Source organism: Dendrobates tinctorius, unplaced genomic scaffold (assembly GCF_039654945.1).
Source record: "Dendrobates tinctorius isolate UK_male_01 unplaced genomic scaffold, ASM3965494v1 ptg000203l, whole genome shotgun sequence".
In the NCBI taxonomy this organism is placed as follows: Eukaryota; Metazoa; Chordata; class Amphibia; order Anura; family Dendrobatidae; genus Dendrobates; species Dendrobates tinctorius.
The window spans coordinates 23,027,383-23,054,573 of record NW_027361870.1 but is presented as its reverse complement, the minus strand read 5'-3'; the positions used below and the strand labels follow the sequence as shown (position 1 = coordinate 23,054,573).

General features: G+C 40.5%; 1 protein-coding gene across 2 annotated transcripts in view; it reads right to left on the bottom strand.

Moving 5' to 3' along the window:
* The window catches only part of LRRN4 (leucine rich repeat neuronal 4), a 58,660-nt gene extending 40,234 nt beyond the window's left edge, over positions 1-18,426 (bottom strand). The window contains exon 1 of one of the 2 annotated variants that reach the window (XM_073553873.1): positions 18,242-18,426. The gene's annotated coding sequence lies outside the window, so the exon portion shown is untranslated. Of the gene's footprint in view, positions 1-15,813; positions 15,920-18,241 lie in introns of those variants that run through there. The other variant, XM_073553874.1, reaches the window with a different exon arrangement.
* Between the last annotated feature and the right edge of the window lie 8,765 nt (positions 18,427-27,191).

The following is a 27,191-nucleotide window of genomic DNA, read 5'->3' as shown; positions in this document are numbered from 1 at the left end:
ATCTATGTAGGCATGTGGGAACATGAACATATTTACAGCAATGGCACATTACATAAGAATATAAAATTATGGCGCCGTTTCATTGATGATATTTTGTTCATTTGGGACGGCCCCTTTATCAGACCTTAATTTATTCATTTCTAGATTAAACATCAATGATTTTGGACTGGAGTTTACACCCACGGTCAGTAGATCCAACATAAATTTTTTGGACTTAAGCATTTGTATTGAACAAGGCAAATTAATTACAAAAAGCTATCATAAAGAGGTAGACTCCAACAGTTATATTCATACTAGTAGTTGCCATCTACCCACATGGCTAATTAATATTCCAAAAAGCCAGTATATGCGAATTAGACGTAATTGTACAAACACTATTGACTATCAAAAGGAAACACAATATTTAACCAATCAATTTGTAGCCAAAGGGTATGATATAGAGCTTCTCAATAGGACCAGGCAGGAGGTAAAATCCATGCCAAGATCTCCTCTGATCCACAAACCTCCCACAGTTGATAACCCACCTACTATCCAAGAACAAATTCAAAATTTACCCATTATTACTCAGTTTCATGCAGGCCATAAGGTATTTAACAAAATCATATGTAAACATTGGTCACATTTACAGGGAGACAAGTATGTAGGCGACTTGCTTCCCAAAAGACCTCGGTTCGTGTACACTAAAGCGCAAAATTTAGGCCTATTATTGGCGCCCACGACTAAAATGCGCAGTTCTATTAATCATGTCCACCAATTAGCTCGGTCAAGTTCAAACCTACCAGGCTTTCAATCATGTGGGAAGTGTGTTTGTTGCATCAGAACAGCAACGTCTAAACAATTACATAATCATTTCACGGATTCATCTAACAATAATACTTATTATATCCAAGATAGCATTTCGTGTCAAACATCAGGCGTTATTTATATTTTAAAATGTCCCTGTGGTAAGATTTATGTAGGGAGAACTAAGAGACCCCTTCAGGTTAGGATTAAGGAGCATCTAGATAATATTAGAAAAGGCTATAAGGGACATCCATTATCCCGTCACTTTTTGGATACTCCTAATCGATCGTGCAAAGGAGTTTCCTTTTTGGGCATTCAAATAGTTCGGTCAAACCCAAGAAGGGGCGACTACCTTAAAGCAATGTCCCGGGTAGAATCCAGGTGGATCTACACTCTGGACAGTCTGGCCCCATAGGGCCTCAATCATGAAATTGAGCTGTATGCATTCTAGCCCCCTCCTTTTTTTCCCTCCCCCCATATATTATTATTATTGATCATAATTTTAGACATGGTTTTATACAATCCCCCAAGATGACATAAATTTTTTTATCTTTTAGTACACTCAAATGGTGTTTTATTCACGTATTTTTTTTTTTTTATGCTGAATAAGACCCCAATATCGTGCATTTATTTGGCCATCATGTAAGCCTATGAACCCTTCGAGTATAATGAAACAAACATCTAAAGAGGCACCTCATCGGTAGATTTTGGGCTTTGGGCTTTGGCACATTTTCATTGTCATTTTTTAAACTGATTTTTTATACACAATTTTAATAACACTTTTTATACATTTATATAAATAAAGGTTATGTTTTATTTTTATTTTTTATTTTTTCACTTTTTAATTCTCATAAGGAATTTTTGGACCAAATAGGGTTAAAATTTAACCCATCTCTGTAGCACATTGGTAGTGATAGGGTCCCGCAATCATTTAGTTACATGTAGACACACCAGTACTTTGTACTACATCTAATTAAGTCGCTCAATCAGGCATTTGGGTCAGGTGATCACTTAATTCAGGCTCAGTCTGCTATAAATTGACGGTCTGCACACTAATAGGCACAACCCTGATGAAGAGAGCAGCTATCTCTTGAAACATGTTGGTATTGTGCTGCCTTTGAGCCACCGTCTTACCCCCAGTGTGACGTCACGCTAGCCCTGCCCCATCACACGCCGAGTCCCTCAGCGTTGCTCTCGGCCGGAGCACGCGAGGCAACGGCGGTCTCCACATCCATACGGATTAGCAGCAGCAGCCCCAGCCCCCACGCTGAGCACCCAAGCCTGTCTCACTGAGCACTGGCCCTGCAAGTAAGTGCACCAGAATTAAGCACTTCGTTCCACTAGTGGGCACATGCTGTCACTAACGCTCATTCACTTTGCAGGAACTGTGCCATCATTTGTTTTGCATAGGATTAATCATTCTGACCTCGCCTGTTGAAATTGGCATGCAGTAAGGTCAGCATTCAGTTATCATCTCAAACATCTATTTATCCCCCTCTTTTTTTTTTTTTTTGGTTTTATTTTTCAACTATTATATTTTTTTCAGAAACAGGCTGCAACATTCCAATCTTAATATTTGGCAATGGCTACATTTACAGCATATATTTTATATGGTTCTGATTTCCTTAAGTGAGTAAATCAAGATTAGTTAATATTTTATTTTATTTATATATTTTTTTTTTATTTTTTTTATTTTTTTCCCTCTAACACACTAACGGGCTCACCCCCATTTAACCCTATATTATCTACTCAGCAGTTTTTGCATCCAAATATATACATCTATGACAAGGTGAATAGTCTCAGAATACTGCTATACATCCACCACCACGTGACTTTTTCACACACCAGCAAGTAAGTACTCAGTTATATTATATATTTTTTTCAGTTCCCAGTATAGCGCGGTGTATTTCTTTTCTTATCGAGTTATATTACACTCACCCAGAGGCGGTCCGGGTCCGGTTCGGGTCCGGAGGGTGCCGCCGTCCGGTGCCTCCCATCTTCTAGCAATGACAACCTTTTCTTTGCTTCCCGTCGCGGCTCCGGCGCAGGCGCACTGCTCTGCCGTGTTTCAGGCGCTGGACCTCTTCCGGCACCTGCGCACTGCAGTACTCTGCTCTGCCCTCAACAGGGCAGAGCAGTGCGCCTGCGTACCTGCGCTGGAACCGTGATAGGAAGCAAAGAAGAAGGAGTCATCGCTAGAAGATGGGAGACACTGGACTGGACTGCGGCACCCTCCGGACCCGAACCGGACCCGGACCGCCCCTGGGTGAGTATAATATAACTTGTTTTTCTTCTCTTTCAGGTTACATCGGGGGCTTATCTACAGCATTCTGTAATGCTGTAGATAAGCCCCTGCTGGCGGTTGCCGCATCTTATATACCAAAAAATAGGTGACAGATTCCCTTTAAATCACTCTGCAGACCTGTGCAGATGAGGTGCTGTATCTCTCTCTCTAAGGGGTTATGTATCTCATTGTGGAGAATGCTTAGCAGGTGTAATGAGACTTTTAGGCCATGCAATGCTCCTCTGGGAAATTAAATATGCAAATTGTCTCTTCAGAGAGGAAGAGGATTTTTACTCTAGTGCCACCTATTGGAAGTAGCAATCCTAAACGTCAGTATTGACCCTTTAACAAACTTTGCCACATGACTTGACATAAAAACCAAATAGACACTTTATTTGCCAACATAAGTTTGGGGTGTTTGTCCTTCCTCAGTACAAAGCAAGAGGTCTGATTGGGTTGTATGAGAGGCTTCTGACTGGGGACTAAGGGGTAACATATCTTCTTTAGCCCAAACTTTTTCATTTTGACAGGAGTAACAGGAGAAAATGTACCATACAATTTGATGTACAATTTTTCCTGAGTAGGTGATACCCCACATGTAGTGAAAAACTACTGTTTGGGCGCATGGCAGGGCTTGGACGGGAAAGAGCAAAATTGACTGGAATAGATACCAGGCACCATGTCACATTTTCAGAGCCCCTGATGTGCCTAGACTGTGGAACATCCTACAGGTGACCCCATTTTGGAAACTACACCCTTCAAGTAACTCATCTAGATGTGTTGTGGTAAGCAACTTGAACCCACAGGTACTTCACAGAACTTTGAAAATAAAAAATCACATTTTTCCCATAAAAATGTTGCTTAAGCCTCAAAATTTTCATTTTCACAAGATTAAAACTAGAAAATGGACAATATAATTTGTTGTGCAATTTCTCCTGAATACGCCGATGCCCCATATTGGTGGAAAACAATTGTTTGAGAGCATGGAAGGGCTCGGAAAGGAAGAACCATTGGACTTTTGGAGCGCAAAATTGGCTGGAATAGATAGCGGATGCCATGTTGAATTTGCAGAGCCCATGATGTGAATAATCAGTGGAACCCCTGACAACTGACAAAACATTGGACTGTAAAAATGAAGAATTATGTTTTGCCCACAAAAAGTTGCTTTAGCCCAAAATTTTTCATTTTCACAATGGTAATAGAAGAAGATGGACTACCCAATTTCTTGTTCAGTTTCTCCTGAGTATACTGATGTCCCATATGTGGTGGAAACAACTATTTGGGCACACGGCAGGGCTCGGAAGAGAAGAAGTGCTATTTAACTTTTCGAGTGCAAATTTGGCAGGAACAGACCACGGGCACCATATCGCATTTGAATAGCCGTTATGGTGTCAAAACAGCAGAAACCCCTCACACATTACCCCATTTTGGAAAGACCAGCTCTTGAGGAATTTGTCAGAGTGTAGTGAGCATTTTAAACCAGCAGATGAATCACAGAATTGTATAACATTGTGCTGAGAAAATGAAAAATTATTTTTTTCCACTAACATGCTGTTTTAGCCTCAAGTTTTATTTTTCAAAAGGGCTGTCAAGAGGAAATGGGCAACAAAATTGGTTGTGTAATTTCTCTTGAGTTAACCAATATCCTATATGTGGTCGGAAAGTACTTTTCAGGTGCAGTGCAAAGCTCAGAATGTAAGAAGCACCATATTGGACTGCAGTTTTGCTGGAATGATTTGCGGTTGCCATGTCACATTGGCAGAGCCTCTGAGGTGTTATAACAGCAGAAACTCTCATAAATGATCCTCATTTTTCAAACTACACCCTTCCATTAATTTATCTAGGTGAGTATTGAGCACCAGAATATTGACAACACAGGTGTGTCACAAAATTGTATACTATTTGGTAATGAAGAAAAAATAATGACATTTTTATCATTAAAATATTTTTTTAGCCCCTATTTTTTAATTTTCATAACAGGAAATAGGAGAAAATGAACCCCATAATTTGTTGCACAATTTCTCCTGAGTACGTCAATATCTTATATGTGGTCAGAAAGTACTTTTCAGGCACAGTGCAAAAGTTAAGAAGGAAACGGGCGCCATATTGGAGTGCAGATTTTGCTTGAATGGTTTGTGGGTGTCATGTAACATTAGCAGAACCACTGAAATGACAGAACCATCTTTAAGTGACCACATTTTACAAACTGCACCCCTCAGTGAATACATCTAGTTATGTAGTGAGCATAGACACCACAGGTGTGTCACAGAATTTTATACCTTTGGGTGGAGAAGAAATAATAATTTAATTTTTATCACTAAAATACTGTTTCAGCCTTAGGTTTTTCATTTTCACAAGAGGAAATGGGTAAAAAAAGACTCCATAATTTGCCACACAATTTCTCTTGAATGTGGTAATACCTCAGATGTGGCTGTTTGGCCGCACGGTAAGACTTGGGAGGTAAGGAGAGCTTTTTAACTTTTGTAGCGCAGATTTTTCTAGAATACGTTATGGATTCCATTTGCAGAGCCTCTGATGTGCCTAAACAGTGGAAACTCCCCCTTAAGTGACCATTGTTGGAATTTACACCCCTCTGAGAATTCAACTACTGGTGCAGCTACGATTTTGATTCTTAAAGGCAAGAGGCCTACTTAAAGGAACGGACAATAGTGTGAGCGGTTAAAGGCAGGAGTGAGCTGAGACCTGGAGGCCGAGACAATGGTACAGAAGGGACTCGCCAGTAAACTACAGGACAGACTTGTGGCTTATATGAGAAATAAAGTTGACTCTTGTTACAGGGCCTGTAACAGTGAATACCAGGACAGAATTAGCTTTTAGGTGGCTGCCATCATGGTTGCTACACAAATTTTGACATATCACGGACTAGTGAACTCACTAATTTAATGTCAAATATGTGGACACTAAATGTGAGGACTTGTGTTTTGTAGGTTGAGGTGAAGCTTTACTGGTGCCATTTTTGGGTACAGAACATTTTAGATCAGTTCACATTCATCTTGTGCTTTACGCTAAGCACTTATATCAGGGTTTCTATCCAAATCTCTGAAATAATTGATTTAGATAAAACCCCTGAAGGATCCATTCACTAATGAGGCAGCAGAGTTACTCTGGACTCTGTTTGGCCTTTGTTCAACAGTGTCCGGCTTTTCAGTGGTACACAAAACTGTGGCTGACCATGCTTTTGTGCATGCTTAAAAAAGACGCCTAAAAGATGGACACCGCTGGATCATAGGCTACCACAGTGTCCACAGTGTCTCCATCTGTCTCATTACAGGTAATCTTCTGCCGAGGGTTCTGTCTGAATCACACATTTCAGAGATTTACATGAAAACTCCAATGTGATGGAACACTGCCTGGATGATATTGTTTATATGATTAGGGTCACTTTGCATACAGTCCTGCGGGTACAGAGACCAAGCCCTGCAGTGGCACCTCAAAGTACTAGTAAAGCAGATAGAATAATCTGGCGGAGAGATAGGAAGTGTGAGATTTGAAGACCACAACCCTGTTTTTTTACCCTCTAGGAGCCAGACAATCCTATGGTGCAGGACTGCTGTAGGTATAGGAGGTAGAGATTATAATGCCCTACTCGAGCCAATGTATTTGATTAGGATGCTCACCATCCATGCAGTGCACCAAGTAGTAAACATATGCAAAGGAAGAGTCCCGGTACAGGTATTTGAACTATGGGGAGGAAGAGGTCCACCTGCCTCGGTACTCTACGTTAGCCATGCTATGTAGGATTGGCACTAATGCAGTCAGTGCTTCCAAACCACTAACTCTCAAAGGTGTCATTGATGATCCAGGGCCCTTAATAAAATGATGTCCGGAGTTGCACATTGGTGCCATCACTACTTATCAACATGATAAAAATGGTGCTCTGAGGGTAGCACAAGAGTATGGTCAGGTATTTTGCAAACACCTCCTTGACTTTGGTTGATTAAGCTCCATCCAACATCAAATACAAATAGGGACTAACCTGCCAACAAAAGAAAAATACAGACCATTACCCACTTCAAATTACCAACAGGTAAAATATATGTTAGGAGAGATGAAACAGGCAGGAGTGATTAGGGAAAGCTATAGACCCTGGGCTGCCCCTTTGGTTTTGATTAAAAAGAAGGATGGGAGAATCCGCATGTGTGTGGACTACTGAAAAATTAACATTGTTAATCATGAAGATGCATACCCATTACCCTGCATTGAGGAGTCTCTGGCTGCTCTTGGTGAAGCTAGTTATTTCTCTACCCTGGACTTGATCAGTGGGTATTGGCAGGTTCCGGTTGCTGAAGCTGACAAGGAGAAGACAGCCTTCATGTTGCAAATTCAAGCTATTTGAGCACAGCTTTATGCCGTTTGGACTGTGCAACGCACCGGAAACTTTACAAAGATTAATGGAGTGCTACTTGGGGCTTAAGAACTTTGAAACAGTCCCCTTGTATCTTGATGATATAATCATCTATTTCAAGACCTATGAGGAACACTTGCAACATCTTGCCGAGGCATTCAAATCCCTGGAAATTTTTTTATTAAACTTGAAGCCAAAAAAGTGCCATTTGCTGAAACCAAAGGATCAGTATCTGGTACATGTTGTCAGCACAGAAGGAGTGTCTCCAGATCCAGATGAGGTGACTGTTATCTGCGACTGAACAGCGCTAACCATCGTCCAGGAAGTCTGTCAGTTTTTGGTCTTGTAGGCTACTACCACCGCTTCATTTGCAACTTCACGAAGTTGGCAGCTCCACTGCAAGAATTGCTGATATTACTACAGCTTCTCCGAATCTTAACCAACTGTCCGGGAACGTACCAAGTACAGTGGGCATTGTCTTCTCTCTTCTTGTTGTTTAGGAGGTCCAGTTCGCCCAGGCTTTTCTTCTTTACGTAGTTGGGATGGACTCAGTTTAAGATTATTTCGGTGTGATTACAATGATATCAGATTTATATTGGGTTTTTTATGTATGGCTGCTATCAAACACTAAAAAATGCTGCTTTTTTTCTACAAAAAAAAGTTTATGCATCTGCATATTTTGAGAGCTATAATTATTATATTTTCTATATTTCAGCCCACGGGTTCATGTGAGGGTTTGTTTTTTGCAGGATAAGTTGATGTTTTTATTGGCAACATTTTGATAACTTTTTTAGATAACATTTTAGATCCAGCAATTCAGGACTTGTTTTTTTTTAATGCCATTCACCATGTGGTAAAATTGATGAGACAACTTTATTTTTTGGTCAGTACGATTACAGCGATATCATTTTTTTTTAATGTTTTTTGACACTTTTACACAATAAAAACTATTTTATCGAAAATTAATTGTTTTGGCATCGCTGTATTCTGGCTGCTATGACTTTTTTAATTGTCCACTGATGGAGCTGTATGGCGGCTTGGTTTTTGCAGAACAAGATGACGTTTTCAGCTGTACCATTTTATTTACATTCGTCTTTTAGATCGCGTTTTATTCCACTTTTTTCTGTGGTATGATGAAAAAGTATATTTTTTTGCCATGTTTTTTATTTATTCATTTTTTACAGTGTTCACTGAAGGGGTTAACTAGTGTGACATTTTTATAGATGGGATTGTTCCGGACATGGTGATACCAAATATGTGTATATTTGTTTTTACATATATGTGCATGTATTAGTATAATATTTTGTTTTCATTTTTGTATGATCTTAAAAAAAATATTTTTATAATTTCCTAAAACTTTTTTTTTTTATTAGACCCTATATGTGACTTCAACTTTATTACTCTGATCACTGATATACTGAATTGCAATGCTCATACATTGCAATGCATCATACCTACAAGTATTAGGGCGCACTCAGGCAACTGTATTATTCGCTGGAGGGTCACATTGCAATTCTTGGACTGGCTATTAGTTGTCATGATCTGAGTGTGACAGCTGCATAGAAATACATGCTGTCACTCTCAGGTCAGGAGAGCGGATGGCCAGTCTGAGGAATGCGGTGCAATCGCGCTAGCAATACGGCAGTCTGACTGCACTCTCACACTGACAGAACGCCTTTTACCACATGCTCCTGGCATGGTTTAACAGGCCACCATAGCTGCCAGATCTGAAGGTCACTAGTTGACATGCTGTCATGGCAACCATCAGGCCCCTGTGATGACATCGCAGGGGTGCCGATTGGGTGGGAGAGGGAACCCCCTCCCTCTCATAGCCTTTTAAATGCTGCAACTGCTATTGATTGTGGCATATAGACTGTTAAACAGCCCACTGCCATGACATACCGGTACGTCTATTTTTGCAGGAAGCACGCGCAAAATATGACATACTGGTACATCATATGTTGGGAAGGGGTTAATGAGCCTTGCCACATCACTTAGGATAAGAAGCCAAGTCAGGCATTGCAGACTCATGTTTAATTTGGGAGATTTGGCATCTTAAGATATATGAGCAAGACTTGTTAGAGGGATGAGCTTGACTTTCAGGATTGCTTCACAGATCTGCAGTAATGAGCCCCCAACACAGCTGTGTTACCATACCTGGCCTTTAGGAGATCATCGCCGTCTCCGCAGGGGAAGTCACTGATCTCTGCCAGGTATGATCGCTGTGTTGCCGGCTCTTTACCGCAGAACTCTTATCGCACAGTGCAGGGACTGAGCAAGGACTAGCCCAGGCCCCGTAACGTGTGTCACTGATGACGCTTTGTTTCAGTGAGGTGGCCGGGGATGCAGAACTGACCGCAGCCTCTGCCCCATGCTCTCATGATGCTTCATTCATCAAACTGGGAGTAAATTAAAAATATTGCCTAGCAGATAGAAAAATATTCAGAATTGAGAGTCCTCAGTGGTTGATACCTTTTAATTGCTAAGGCCGGAGTCACACTAGCGATTAAATCGGACGAATGCAATGCGATAAAAAATCGCATTGCATTCGTCCCAATGTTATTCTATGGGGCAGCTCCCATCATGCGTTTTTTTATCGGATCCGTTCCTCGGACCGAGACAATCGCAGCATGCTGTGATTGTCACCGATTTTCGGATCGGATTCGCCAATGCAAGTCTATGGATGCGATAAAAAAACGCATGGAAAACGCACCACACGTGTGACTTGCGATTAAATCACAAGACTTCTCCAGGTCAACAGGAAAAAGCATTGGCATTGGATGTCAATTTGATGCTTAGATGTGAATAAAATCGGTTAATCGCCGGAAAATGGGATGACAGACGGATATCTGGCCAAGAATTCTATGTGCGATTTCGTACTGTTAAAATCTGACCGATTTTTTAATGGTTGTGTGTGACTCCAGCCTAACTGAAAAGATGGTAACACATTGCAAGCTTTTGAGACTACTCAGGTCTCTTCTTCAGGCTAGATACAAAGATATACATCTTTCCTGCCTAGCAGATAGAGAATTTTAAAGCAAGTATATTAGAAAATAGCTTAAATTATGGCATCAAATGGATAGGAATTTAGATAAAATTTAGTTTTGCCTTCAGACCTCCTCTTTAATATGAGTTTAAATGTGATTGTCTAATTCTGAACACAACCACATCTCCCAGAGGGTGTTCACACTTGTGCAACCACATTATTAGTTTAGTTATTATTTACCCACTGAAAATGATTTCAGCTTGTTTCTCAATTGTTTTGTTTAGATTATGGTAGACAATAAAAGTGGGAAAAGTCATATAAAATAATAACATATAAAGAGAAAAAGAAAACTTTTCATCTGGCTCTGTAAATACAGCAACAGAATCCCTCTCCATAGCACAGCTTTTTTCTAAAAAAACTAACTGAGCTTTACTCACCCTCTCCAGGTCCAGCACTTAGTCTCCACCGCTGCTCCTGATGACTGTTATTTTCTGCAGTGCTGAAGTCATGTTGACAGCACTGCAGCTAATCAGAGAGCTTGGTGGCTCTGCCCGAGTTGACAGCACAAGCTGCTGAGCCCACTGATTGGATGTAGCGCTGTTGACATGACTTCAGAGCTGCAGACAATACCAGGCATTGGGGGCAGCATTGCAGACTCAGTGCTGGACCTGGGAAGGGTGGGTAGGGCACGGTTTGTTTGTATTTGAAACCAAACCACAATAGGGCAACAGTGGTTTTCCGAAACCAGAAAACCCCTTTAATGATCATAAATAATCAATTGAGTAGGGTTCTTCGTTACAGCACCATATAATGTCCTAATATATAATAATAAGTTATATATTCAGACAATATTTTGAAATACCTGAACCGTGTTATTCACTGGAGCAGAGGACAGTGCTATGTGAAGGAGAAAAGCTTGATATATTTGTTCTGCATCAGTAAAACTCTTGAACGTTTAATCTCTTTCTGGATGGGTATGAACTTGACCATAAAGCTGAGATTAATGCACTGTATTGCCACATGTAGCCGACTGCACATGACCATACAGCTGGCATCAGACATTGGTGGGTTCAATAATAAAATTGGTGCATTAAATTTGGTAATTCTAAAGAAATGCATGAAACAGTTATTGTATAACAGTTCAAAAGTTTAAAAAGAAAATAGAAAAAATAACTTTTTATTTCCCCCAGAAACTGTGCCACTCTTATCAATGGGCTGTGATTGGTATTTCAGCTTATTCTGATTCCCCTCCATAGGGCCGAGTGATAATAGACTAAGGACTCGTTCACATGTCAGTGATTTTCTGGCGTGAGAAAATCGGTTTGAGTTGCATCAGTGTTTTTTATCAGAATTTCATCAGCGTTTGATCTGGGTATATGTTTTTACCACTGGAGTTTGGTGAAAGTTTTTCTAGGATGAGAAACAAAAAAGAAAAGTTTCTCCATCTTTCCCTATTTATTTGAAAGTGAAAAACTGACGACATCCTTGAGCTGTCTGTTTTTTTTTTTTTTTTATGAACCCGTAGACTTGCATTGCCGTTTTTGATCCCACAATCAGATCAACGTTAGACATATCGCCGTGATTTTGCTCGCAACGCAAAAAAGACAAACATGTAAACAGACCTATAGACTTTCATAGGTATGTGCTATCTGTGAAAGAGCAGTTGTACGAAAAAATCTGACGTGTGAATGATCCCTAACCCACTGAGAAGAGAGACAGTTAGGCTGGCATCACACAAGCGAGAAATACGGACGAGTGCTATGCGAAAAAATATTGCATTGCACTCGTCCCAATGTTAATCTATGGGACAGCTCCCATCATCCGATTTTTCTCACCCGTTTTATGCAGACTGGGAAAATCACAGCATGCTGCGATTGTCAGCGATATTCGGCCGAGACTCGCCAATGCAAGTCTATGAGTGTGAGAAAAAAACGGATTACACACGGACCACAAATGTGACTTGTGAGAAATACGCATCGGTGTCCTTTTACAAAAGCCGGCAATTCATTTTGTGATACAGTAAAATCACACTGACATGTTTAATAAAGAATAGAAAGAATAGATCTAGACACATAGAATACACACATATATATATATATATACACATGTAATTGAGACACACACATATATATATATATATATATATTTATTTATAGTTCATAGAGTTCTACATAGCCTAACAGTAAAATCATTACAAAACCCGACATGAAATGACACATGGTTTATTACATACAGTAAACCATTTCATTTCATTTAGCTTTTTATGTCTTTGACTAATAATTAGATTAGGGTATGTGTGTAAAATTTTGATCATGTAGGTGTTAAACTAACGGGTAAATTCATTGAAAAAAATTGTGTGGGCTCCCGCGGTAATTTTTCCATGAGTGAGGGCAGATATTAATAGCCTAGAGAGGGACTATTGTTTTTGCCCCCCCGGCTAAAAAAATCTGCCCCCAGCCATCCCAGAAAAGGCGCATCTATAAAATGCGCCTTTTCTGGCACTTAGGCTCTCTATTCCCATGGCCTTTAGCGGTGGCTCATGGGTCAATAATAATGGTTTAATGTCACCTTGCTATTGAAAGATGACATTAAGCAGGGTTAATAATGGAGAGGTGTCAATAAGACACCTATCCATTATTAATCCTATAGTATTAAAGGGTTAAAACACACACACATTAATAAAAAAATTCTTTTAATGAAATAATCACACAAAGTTTTTGACCAAATTTATTATTCTGCTAATACAACAGAATCCCTTGTTGTCCTGTAAAAAGACAATATCCATACCTCTCCTCTATTCAGTCAGGTCCCCCGCTGCAATCCATCACAAGGGATTAACTAGTTTACAACAGGGACCGGTGCTAATGCTACCGGCCCCACTGAAAACCACTGCAGAATGAATGAAATCATGTCTGCGCAGGCGCTCCGGCTGACCGGGATGAACTAATAAACGTGGGAAAGTTTCTGAGTTCAGGGACTCAGCGCAGCCTCCGCGCAGCCTCAGTGACAACTGCTGACGTCACTGAGGCTGTGCGGAGTCCCCAGCTGACCGGAGGTGAACTCGGGAGCATGGGAAAAAGTTCAGAAACTTTCCCGCGTTTATTAGTTCATCTCTGGTCAGCCGGGGCGCCTGCAGTACAGATCAAATAAACAAAATTCTCCCCATTGCATAATCAGAGCTTGTGGCTCAGAAGTTTAAGTTCCTGTGTGTAACATTAAGGTTACGGGTTTTAGACATGGGGAGACTCACAGAAAAAAATTACATTTTTGTAATTGCTTATTATTTTTACTACTTTTATAGGAACAAAAAAATATTTTTCTTCACCTCAGTATGCAGGGACCATAGAGATACATTACTATACACAATGTATTTCTATATACATGTATAACCTGCTTCTTGGTTTATTTCCTGCAGTAGAGGTCAAGATTACCAAATTCTCTTTTCTACATAATTGTGCGCTGTGGCTCCTGTATAGAGTAAGAGCCTGGAGACATGAGTTAGTGTCCCGGGGAAACCTGAACATTGTAATAACACAATTAAATTTATTCAGAGAGCAGCCCCACCCCGAGGGGGAAGAAGACAACATCTGAGAGAGGAGAGGTGAGTATAGAAGCCGGAACAAAAGCACTGACGTGCCCGAAGAGTCCCGCTGAATATGGAATGGTTGCGAGCTATGTATAGAAACATGAGCACCACTTCAGTATTTTTCATCCTCTAATGGTTTTGGCTTCTTTTTTTCTTTCATTCTCAAAATTCTCACAGACAAATTCCTTCTTCTATCTTCTATAACTGCTGATTTTCCCATTACTGAGATAGGAGATGGGAGTTGTTTCTATGGAACAGTCATCCTATTTACAGCGCAATGCCTGTATCTGCTGTAGCTCCCCTCCTCCCATCTTCATAGAATCTTATAAGCACCAACTGTCCCCTCTTATCTCCGTAATGGGAAAATCTGTTTTGACTGACTACAGATTTTACCCATACATTGAGGGTGAAAAACAATTATGCAGGAGAAAGAAGCAGATTTCTTTGAGATATATCACAAAGTTTCTTATGTTCATGTGTACTATTCATTTAAGAAAAGAAAATTCAAATGACTGTAATTCTTCAAGTTCTCTTATGGGGCAATAGGATTTTTTGCAGCCTCCGTTGCCCAGTTTGGATGCACCATAAGTGAATCATGCTGCTATATAACAATACTGCATTCCCTTATTTTTTGTTTTCTTTTATTCTGCATTTTCCCTGATTGATGTCCTAAAAAAATCCAGTTCATTACAAAGTTACGCTGCGAAGCTTAGAGATAGAAAAACAGGCCAATGTAATACACATGTATAATAACACCGTAAACAGAGGATATCAGGTTTCTTAGTTCAAACTTTATCTATCATATTAAATTAAGGTTGCAGCCACCAGTAGTGTTTGAGATAACGGCTATGGATCTACAGTGAGTAGGTGTGGTTTAGCGATGCACGTTTTGATAAAAAATCACAATCACATTGCAAAAATTCCTTGCTGATTATACAACTAAAAAGTTTTACTTTTCTTTATTGCAAAGCAAGGGAAGATGCACATACACAATTGGTTTATTAAGGCAAATTAAATTTTTTAGGTTGGATTTGCAAAAATCTAATGTCCTGTGCTGGTCATTTGTGCTATAATTAAAGGGAACGTGCTAGATGATACATGCTGCCTAATCCACGGACAGTGTGTAACAGACACTACTGGCTGCATGATTTCAGCCACGTAAGTTTATCTCTGAAACGCTGCATGATTTCACAGAAAACATACTTTAAAGACCACCAGGGACTGAGCTGCACAAAACACTAGTCAAAGAGTCGGATCCCCTGCGACTTCTCCCTGCCCGACTGCCAGTGACTGACAGATATAACCAGTGACGTAACTAGAGTCCGATGGGCCCTGGTGCAAAATTTGGACCTGGGCCCTCACCTGAATGTTCTTCAGATGTATGGGCCCTTGCAGTGCTCCAGATCCTGTGAAGACATACATGTTCACGCTCTCATTTCTCTTGGCCAATTCCTATAATTACGTCCTCCATACTGGACTCCTTTTTGTAATAATATCTCCCATTCTGGCCCCTTCCTGCAATAATAATAATCCCCGTCTTGGGCCTCTTCCAGTTGTAATGGCCTCCATCTTAGTACTTTTCCTGGTGTAATGTCCCACCCATCCTGGTATAATGTTTCCATCTTTAGCCCCTTCCTGGTATGATGTCTCCCTTTCTTGGTATAGTGCCCCCCATCCTGAGTCCCTTCCAGTAATATATGTCCCTCATCCTGGTATAATGTGCCCCATCCTGGGCCGCTACTGGTAATAATGTCTTTGTTTTGTGACTTTTCTCCAACAAATATAAAAAAGTAAATAATTCTCCTCACCTTCTCCCGCTCGGGCTGTGCGGTGTCCTCTTCTATAGCCTGTGTAGAAGCTGGCAGCTGACTTCAGCATGCAGGTGACAGGCAGCACATGACATCGCTACCATATGCCGCCAATGATTTCATGCCATCCTCAGCTGCTGGTCTCTGATTGGCCGGCTGTGTGTATTACAGTGCAGGGACACACATTCAGCTGAAATAACTGCCCAACTGCGATTGCTGCGCCCCTGGATCTCTCCAACTGTGTGCGTGTATGGAAAGACGTGTCACTGCAGGGCAGCGGCTGGGGAGAAGTCACCGGGGACCCACCTTTCTGACTATTCTCCCGTGCAGCTTGGTCTCTTTGTTTCGATAGCGCTGTTTAACCCCTTAAATGCCACTGTCAATCTCTTACAGTGGCATTTAAGGTACTATCCCCCTTGCAAGACGGTCCAGTAAAAAACAATTTAAATGTTCCCCAAACCAATATCGCTAAAAACATCAGACAGATCCCTCAACCAAAAAAATTTAAAAAAAGCTTCAGATCTCAGAAAATAGCAAGACAAACACCCCATTTTTTCCCATAACGGTCTACATTTTTTAGCCACTAAAATACAAAAAAAACCTATACAAATTTGGTAATGTCAAAATCTTATTGACCTGGAGAATCCATCCTGTTACCATAATATTTAGAATTGAGAGTCCTCAGTGGTTGATACCTTTTAATGGCTATTTGAAAAGATGGCAACACATTGCAAGCTTTCGAGACTACTCAGGTCTCTTCATCAGGCTAGACTAATACAAAATCTGAAGAGTCACATATTTATACACAAGACAATACATAAGGCAATACATCCTGTTACCAAGTCATTTTTACCATTCAATAAGTGCCATAAAAATAAAACCTCAACAAACAATGGTGTAATTCCAGGCTTTTTTTCACTATTTCACCCCACTTGGAATATTATAACGTGATTTACTACTTTTTATGGTAAAGATAAATTGCATAAAATGCAAAATAGAAAATACAAACGCTTCCAGCAAAAAATAAGCCCTCATATGGCCATATGGACAGAAAAAAGTTATGGCTTTTTGAAGGAGAGGGAAAAAAAAAATGAAAGGGCAGATATTAAAAATGTCCCTGTCATGAAGGAGTTAAAAACTGCTACCTTCACAATTGTAATTGTGTACCAGTGGCAGCAAAATATTATATTATTATATTAAAGACCGTCTTACTGTAAATTATAGGAATATTAGCAATCTGGCAATTCTGTTACCAGATAAAAGCATGGGGCAGAGACATTCATACAGATCATAGAAGGGACTTTTTATATTCCTCATAATTTATAGCAGTAGGTACGGTATTCCTTATGCTGCGAACCTCATCTGCTGCATAACCTCTTTTTCAAGTGTAGATTGAAGCTTCCTTTCTGTTAGTGATTAATAGGAAATACTCTCATTTTTTGAAAAAGGTTTGCCGTATATGAGGTTTTAATTACTCACAACTGTAAAATACACATTCTCACCCCTTGAGAAAGTGGACATGCGAAACGCGCGTCGATGTGATCCAGGAGTGGATCACTGTACTGGTAATTCAATATGGATAGGAACCCTGCATAGATGATTTGATGTGATAATGCATGTTGGTATAGGTAGAGAACAATAGTGGTTGGTCAGTGAGCTGTCAGGACTATGGATGAGCGGAACCATGGATGTTTGAGTTTGTCGGGTTCAAGCAAACCTTAGTACAAAGTTTGGTTCGGATACCAGAACTGTACCCGAACTCCACAGAAGTCAATGTGGACCCGAACGTTGGTGCTGTAATACGGTCTCTCTCTCGATATAGTGTTGACCCCACATTTTTCTGCTTTTATAGACTTTGGATTGATACTATCTTGCCTGTATTCACATACTGGTATACATTCCCACTACTGATGCTTTTATTTGAGTCCTCATTTATTTCGATGTAACTATATAAGACATAAAATAAATGGTATTTTTATCTGTGATAGTTTTAAGACTGCTGATTTTTTGGCGAATCTGTATAATACACAATGCAGCTGCTGAAGAACCTCTTTTTTTTTAAAGAAAGAGGGAGCCTTACATGTAAAAGAGACAAGCTTTCCTGCAGAAGCACTCTGTAGGAAGTAGCTGCGCTCATCTCTGGAAAAGCGTCAGGTTGTGACATCAAAATGTGTTTATACAGATATTGTATACAGAAAATATCTAATTATAATAATGCATTTCAACATCTTTATCAAAGGATTCTGAAGACACAGATTACGACAACTGCGAATATTTAAACCAAAGATGGAGCCAGAGATTTTTTTAAATTATTATCCTTAAATATATAAATATTATATTTGTTGACAATGAAAACTAAAAAAACCCCCATAATATAAGAAGAATAATTACAGCAATACTAATGAATGATATTGATGATTGATCATACCTCTAAATTTGTAAATAAAGCCCCCGATGAAGAAGTCTCTTTCTTCCTCACGTCTGTAAAATCTGTAGACAGGAAGATCTAAGGAAAGAGCTTTGTGAAAGATGTCTTGGTTTCGTTCCCTCTCCCACCTATGCTGAGACACTGGTGCCTGTGGTATGCGGTGGGAGGTCTTTGTTCCCTTTAATCACTATGAACCCTGTACATTGGTTTAGTTATTGTGTAGAAATAATAAATTACATGTTATTTGATAAGAAAAAAAAAACGTAGCACATGATGTTAATGGTATAGTGCACCACCGGTTGCGAGACAAGGACTTTGATAATAAAAGTACGCATTGTCTACTGAAGCTGAAGGTGGTTACAAGTCATCACTCCCAGTTCCTTAAAAATAAGGGGTTTACTCCATGTACAATAATGGGTGGAATTGGGAAGGGGGTGATTACATAAATCGTCCTTTTGTCATGTATTCTCATTTCTCTACAGTGGTTTTGGGGGTTTTAGCATTCATCTGTGCAGGAGATAATATGTGTAATGTTTTTTGTAATGTAGTAGTTCGAATAAAGAATAAAAAAAGATGTGGCACACGATTTTTTTTTTCTTGCCCACTGATAAAGCAGGAGGGAAACATTTCATGAAGTGGGTTGGGAGCAATCATGTACCAAGGTCCGGCCCTAATGCACTCTCAATCCTGGAAAGTTTCCACAAAGAAAAAGATTTGTAAAACCTGGGAATATTGTAACAAAATGTGAAAGTAAAAACATGTGCAATATTTGTTTTTTTTATTTTACTTACAAATGCGATATAAAAATATATACAAATTATATAAAATATACAAATCGTATATATAGCACCTTCCTATTCCTCAGGCTTCACAGACATTATGCTCAATGGCCCTATTGGGGCTCACAATCTAAGTTTACCATAAATATGTCTTTGGGAGTAAAGCCATGCAAATGCTGGGAGAAAATACAATGCTTTTAGGTGTGGTGGGATTTGAACCCAGGATCTCAGCAAAGCAACAGTACTAACCACTGAGCCACCATACTACTCATACCTTGCCCACTTGGCTCTAGTTCACCACTCTTCCTATGTATCCACCACTGCTTCTGTTGTTTCTAATGTGTCCTTGATTATCATGACGTGTCAGGTCACCACTAGTGATGAGCGAGTATGCTTGTTGCTCTGGTTTTCCCGAGCATGCTCGGGTATCCTCCGAGTATTTTGGCGTGCTCGGAGATTTAGTTTTCGTGTCTCATCTGCATGATTTGCGACTGCTAGACAGCTTGAATACATGTGTGGGATGCCTGTTTGTTAGGAAATTCCCACATGCATTCAGCCTGTCTACAAGTCGCAAGTCATGCAGATGAGACGATGAAAACTAAATCTCTGAGCACGCCAAAATACTCGGAGGACACCCGAGCATGCTTGGGAAAACCTGAGCAACGAGTATACTCGCTCAACACTAGTCACCAGCCCAACTGCTACCCAAAGAGGTGATGGTGCAAGTCAACACGATGTGCATTGCGATGTCACTCCATGTGACTGCTCCAGCAGTTGGGGTGACATTTAGCACTGACATCCAGATATATGTACGAGCAACCACATTGCCAGAAGCTAGAGACTAGAGTTTGTTTCCTATGTGTTATGCAGCTTTTTGCTGACGGTTAAGAGCAGAATTTTTTTCTGCAATGATTAAAAAATAGTTGATGACATAGCACGTATATCAGAATTACATGAAGATCCCTCAGCATGTTTTAGTATGTTAGTGGAAGAAGGGTAAACTGAACACATATGATATTTTGGATGTCTCAATCATTCCTGGAAATTGTGAAGAAACAGACCAGCCAAGGATTTTGGAGAGATTAGTGTCTTTTAAAAGCAGGTGCTAAAGTGCAATTCATTGTACCATTTACTGTTATCTTTAGGAGTCTGATGATAAGGACTTGTGTGGAAAGACAGCAGCACTTGACCAATGTATCCTCAGTTATTTAGGTTCCCGTGACCCCCACACCAGAGACCATAGCAATGTTGACTATGAGAGACCTTGCACCTCCACTGCTTTCAAAACAAGAAGTGAAACAAAAAAAAGTGTTAAAATAGATGATTTTGTCTTATTTTCTGTAAACAAACTACTCATTACTGATTGTTTAGAGTCAGGGGTCACCTTTTATCATCTTGTCATTTTTTAACACAATGTCCCTGCTGAATAATTTCTTACTAAAGTGCTTGTCCTCTCCTTATTTTCCATTACAAACCGTGCCAGCATGGTATAAAAATAAAGCAGAACACATTTTTTTTATCTTCTGATCTTCTCTACTGCTCGTGATCGGTCTCCTCTTTTTCTCTCTTTCATTATTATGTGTCCAATCAGTGGCCACAAAACTCTGTTTTGTCAGATGCTAATTTCTGAAACTTTTGCATAGACATGAATTTGAAACATACGGTAACATTCTGGATCTTGCTCTACCCCCAGGGGTGTTCTGGTTTTCAACCTTTCACCCCTATACATGGATCTGGCCTTTGCTACACAAGCTTCTGTTTTGCATTTATGTATTAGCCGCTGGCCGGTGGAGCTTGTTTAGGTAAGAGGTGTTACCAAGCTGAACCAGGTGCAGATAGATAAGGACAATGACATTATCAAATAATGAGACAAAGTCCGGGGATAGCTTGGATCAAGCCTAGAGGGCCGGGCACAGATGTGAAGCAGACAACTAAACTGACTGTCCAAGGTCAAAAAGGCATCTGAGGGGTTAATCAGTAGAAAAGTCAAAGTACAGGAGCCAGGCAGAACACAAAGGGTCAAATCAATATTAAGAGGCAATTTAAATAGGGCACCACCGAACCCACCCTATCATTGATTCTATTTGGTGGCATCCAATAATAGAGCAGTAGACCTATCGGGAAGTCTGAGAGCTGTCAGGAGGGATTTGATAGTTAATGATGTAGTTCAAAGGATATCAGAGACTTATCTTCAATATACATAAGGGATCACGTACTGAACTGATGGTCATACTGAAGATCACATCATATCTGTCAACTTTGAAAGATAAGAAGATGCCCCCACAGTCCCTCCCACACACAGTATGATGCCGCCGACAGCCCAACCCACACAAGATATGATGCCACCCCACAGACAGTATAATGTCCCCAATGTCCACCCCACACAGTATAACTCCCATACAAACATTTCACTTGCCTATATGGACTGTTTTTCTACTGAACTAGTCTATGATGCCATGTCTACTGTCCGAGAATGCTACGTCACCTAAGGTCTTTGCAGGTCCTTCAGTTTCTATTCAGAATGAATGATGGAGTAGGAATCTGATGGTTTTCTTCTCCTCCTTTGCATTCAACTGTATCTATGTCACTGATACGGTTGAGGTCAGGATACAGCCCCAATCTTCTGGGATGGCAGGGCAGCTCCCCAAATGTATTTAACCTCTAGATACTCTGATCAGGCACAGTTTGGAGGTATGATCATATGACACAACCACTCATAATAATAGAGTCAAAATGTAAAATAAATGTGCTGTCCTCCTTGTGTTGCATGATCAAGGAGAGCTGCTAAAGATCAACCACAGGACCAGGTCTTACTTCAATCTCTTCAGACCCCATAGTTACACAATATTTTACATGCATTGCTCCCACTTCTTAAGAAACAATTCAAGTGATAGACATAAATAGACATTTACTGAATAGTTTCTTAAACAGGGGAACTGTGTAGCTTGTGATGGGTTGTGACTTCACAGTGAACCTGTCATTTTATAAACCTTATGGTATACCATAAATGCAAAAGATTTTAAAGGTCTCAAAAGAGGACCAAATAGAAGACAAAGAATGGTTTGGCTGAGAGCCTGGAGTAATGGATAGGGAAGTAATTTTACCACCTTTTTATCAATGAAATTTATGTGTTCAGGGCCGATCCAGAGAAGCTGGTACTGTACTAATTGACAGTAGCTGAATGGCATGAGATGTAGTCAGATTGACAGGGACTTTCGCTTGTACATCCATGGTGAACATACTGCTGGTGAAGTTACACCGAGGCCCGGTGGTGGAGGGGAGGCCCTTGCAGGCAGGGGCCATACTGCCTATAGCGGCAGACTGCTCAGCTGAAATGGGGCCCCTCAGTCAAGGGGCCCAGTGCTGCTTGCTTTCACTCCCACCCGTAATCATCTGGGTACCTACAGCTGAAAGGGTGCTACCCAGAGTGCAGGAAGGAAGGCCACTGGCTAATGAACACTTTACTATAAGACTGATGAGAACACTCAATGACTGCTGTCTCTGTCTTCCTGTATGGCACCCCAATGGTGAGTGTTCATCAAACAGCACACAGGTGACCATAGTGGAGGAAGCACAGAATGACTTACAGTGTGTCTTTTGTTTCCTGCACATTTGGATTTGTGTTCGGAATTCCGAGCATTCTCCTCAAAATCTGAAAAATTTGGCCGAAGTTTGGTAAATGATCGAGTTTCCACTAAGGCTATGTGCACATGACGGCTCTGATCGGCAGTAACGTTACTGTCAGATCGTTACCAATGGTAAGATCGTTACCATCGGTTAGAGCGCTGCAGGGTCACATTGTCAGATGTCAATGTGACCCCGCAGCTGTGACTGTGACCCATGGTAAAAGGCAGGTCACAGGCATCGGCTGATGAAAGACTACTACTGTCACTGATAACAGCAGGAAAAGGCAGTGGCTGATAGGTGTAGTCATCAGTCAGTGCCTGTGCTCAAAGTAAAGAAAAAAAAGTTAAAATAGAGACATACATATTGAAATAAAAACACAGTATATACTCACCTGATATCTAATCCCTGAAGCCATTTGTCTTCTGTAAAAAATAATAAAACACCATATACTCACCTTAACGCTTAATCACCGATGCCCATGTCACCTGGAAAAGAGAAAAAATAATAGACCATATCATACCTAACTTATCTGCTGTAATCCCTACTGTACCAAGACGATTCGGATCACTTGTAGAGCAGTCACATCTGCTGATGCGACTGCTATACCTGGCAGGTCAGCGACACACTGACAAGAGCGTGTAGTCAATACTGCAGTGTGTAGTGCTGAGCTGTGGTGAGAAAGTTCACCAGAGTTCATTAGCTGATGATCTCACTTACGGCACTGCTGCGTGAAAAAGTTCTCTGATGAACTCCGGTGAACTTTCTCACCACAGCTCAGTGCTATACACTGCAGGAGTGATTACATGCTCCTGTCAGTGTGTCGCCGACTGCTAGGTAGAGCAGCCACAATAGTAACTGCTCTCAAAGACATCAGGATTGTTATAGCACATTATGGAATATCTTCTCACTTCAGACAGGTGAGAAATATTGCTGTTTATTATTTTAATTCATTTGAACGGGACATTTGTTTCTGTGGACTTCGCCATGACATGAGTATGGTTTAATTCAGAGTCAATAAAGGTGTCTGGTCATTATTTCAAATAAAGTACTTTATTCTGGGTGTGTGTGTTTATTTTTGACAATATCACAATGGGGTCAGTAATGGGGGTGTTTTATAGATTCCTCTCCACTACTAACCTCTGGGCTTGATGTCAGCGGAGAATACAAAGGTGATATCATCCCAACAAATATGAACCCCACTTGCCATCGCCACAGTGCAAGTTTGAAGAGCTGGGCAAAGTGCCAGAATTGGTGCATTTAATAGATGCACCCTTTCTGGGCAGCTGCGGGCTGCTATTTTTAGGTTGGGGGGGCAATATCCATAGCTCCTTACCAGACTGAGAATACCAGCCCCCAGCTGTCAGCTTTAGCTTGGTTGGTTGTCAAAAATGGGGGGACCCCAAGACATTTTTTTAAATTATTTATTTAAATAATTAAAAAACAGCATGGGAACCCCTCAATTTTTGATAACCAGCCTTGCTAAAGCTGATAGCTGAGGGTTGCAGCCTGCAGCTGTTGCTTTTGCCTGCCTGGTAATCAAAAATACAGGTAAACCCATGTCAATTTTTTTTAAAATTTATTTATTTATAGTGCAATTGATGGGTCAATTGGTGATACTTTTCCTGGTGTCTACTCCTAATATGAGCTGTTTTGTCAGCTTTTTTACTCCCTGAATGTGATTTGATTTTGCCTCCTTTTGACGTCAATGGGGTTCGGGTGTGTTTGTCGAACTGGTCTCAAACTTGGCTGGGTATATGGGCTGCACATAGAAAAAATTTAATTGAAATAAATTCGGAGTCTGCATTCTTTACAGGACAAAGTCACATTTTTAGTGTTACCATTTTTTTCTATACACCTTTTCATAATTTTTTAAAATGTTTTTTGGCTTGTTTATTATATACTTTTAAACTGCATTAATCGTTTGGGTTATGGTACAGTTTTGTAGCTTGGGTTGTTATGAATGTGGTGATAATAAACATGCATTTTTTTGGTTTATACTGTATGTAAAATATCATTTTTTTAGTGGCAAAATATTTTTTAATGCTTTATTTTGAATTCTTTTTTTACATTATTTCAATTTTGTTTCCCTCAGTCGGCCACATAGAGTAATATTGTCTTACAATTAGCACCATATAGTAATTCTGGCAAACATATTGTAGTAATGTGCCTCATCCTGGTCTGCTTCTTGTAGTAGTGCCCCATCGTAGTCCCCATCTTGTAGTAATGTCCCCATCCTAGTTCTCATCTTGTACTAATGCCCCATACTAGTCCCCATATTGTAGTATTGTCCCCATCCAAGTCTTCATCTTGTAGTAATGTCCACATCCTAGTCCTCATCTTGAACTAATCCCCCATTCTGGTCCCCACACTAGTAATGTCCCCATCCTAGTCCTCATCTTGTAGTAATGCCCAATCCTGGTCCCCTTATTGAAGTATTGGCCCCATCCCAGTCCTCATCTTGTAGTAGAAGTGTCCAAATCCTAGTCCTCATCTTGTACTAATGCCCCATCCTGGTCCTCATACTGTAGTAATGTCCCCATTCTAATCCCCTACTTGTAGTAATGTGCCCATCTTAGTCCTCATCTTGTAGTAATGCCCCTAACCTAGTCAGTCCTCATCTTGTAGTAATGTCCCCATCCTAGTTCTCATCTTGAAATAATGCGCCATCTGGTCCCCATATTGTAGTAATGTCCCCATCCTTGGACACACATGCAACTGAAATGTATTACTGTGCAAATACCAGTTATCTGTACAGCAATACCAATGCCATCCGCCAGCCAATCAGAGGCCAGCAGCTGACATTGGCGTGTGTCAGTAATGTCATACGCCGCCGCGTCATATGCACATTCTACTGAAATAAAACGCTGATGTCAGCAGATCCCTGGACCAGGCCACGATCTTCAAGGGGCGTACGGTGCCTGTGGGCAGCATGAAGCAGCCTCAGGGGCAGCATGCGGACCATGGACTGCATCTTTGATACCCCTGGTATACACCATGATGCATGTGTTAAACAGTTGCCTCCTATGTATGCCACTCAGTAGTTTCCAACATCCACTGTAAAAGAAAGATGGAAATGTTCTAGGTATGTCTTTTACATAATACCGTTGTATGGAATAGCGCAGTCTACTACACTATCCCATACTTTTACTTGTAGTAAGCTACCAGATACCAGACAGACATAACAGACATATAATGTAATTTAATATACACATGGTTGTGCTCTGCCGATTCCAGCAGGCATCACGTAATCACGAAAATGCGCTTCGTACACATGCTGTCAAGTTCCAACTAGAGTGTCATCCATGTCTTGCAATGTTCTATTCAACGACAAAGCTAATGCTCTAGTTGTCACTTGACTGCAAGTATGATTGTGTTGGACCCAGGAGAGCTAAATCCTAATGGACATACAGTGCCTTGCGAAAGTATTCACCCCCTGGAACTTTTCAAACTTTTTCCACATATCATGCTTCAAACATAAAGATGCCAAATGTAAATTTTTGGTGAAGAATCAACAACAAGTGGAACACAATTGTGAAGTTGAATGAAATTTATGAGTTGTTTTAAATTTTTGTGGAAATTCAAAAACTGAAAAGTGGGGCGTGCAATATTATTCAGCCTCTTTACTTTCAGTGCAGCAAACTCACTCCAGAAGTTCATTGTGGATCTCTGAATGATCCAATGTTGTCCTAAATGACTAATGATGATAAATATAATCCACCTGTGTGTAATCAAATCTCCATATAAATGCACCTGCTCTGTGATAGTCTCAGGGTTCTGTTTGAAGCACAGAGAGCATCATGAAGACCAAGGAACACAACAGGCAGGTCCGTGATACTGTTGTGGAGAAGTTTAAAGCCGTACTTGGATACAAAATGATTTTCAAAACTTTAAACATCCCAAGGAGCACTGTGCAAGCGATTATATTGAAATGGAAGGAGTATCATACCACTGCAAATCTACCAAGATCCGGCCGTCTGGGAGACACTGCAAACATGTGGAAGAAGGTGCTTTGGTCAGATGAAACCAAAATCGAACTTTTAGGCAACAATGCCAAATGATATGTTTGGCGTAAAGGCAACACAGCTCATCACCCTGAACACACCATCCCCACTGTCAAACATTGTGGTGGCAGCATCATAGTTTGAGCCTGCTTTTCTTCAGCAGGGACAGGGAAGATGGTTAAAATTGATGGGAAGATGGAAGGAGCCAAAGACAGGACCATTCTTGAAGAAAACCTGTTGGAGTCTGCAAAAGACCTGAGACTGGGACGGAGATTTGTCTTCCAACAAGACAATGATCCCAAACATAAGGCAAAATCTACAATGGAATGGTTCACAAATAAAGGTATCCAGGTGGTAGAATGAACAAGTCAAAGTCCAGACCTGAATCCAATCGAGAATCTTTGGAAAGAGCTGAAAACTGCTGTTCACAAACGATCTCCATCAAACCTCACTGAGCTCGAGCTGTTTGCCAAGGAAGAATGGGCAAGAACTTCAGTCTCTCGATGTACAAAACTGATAGAGACATACCCCAAGTGACTTGCA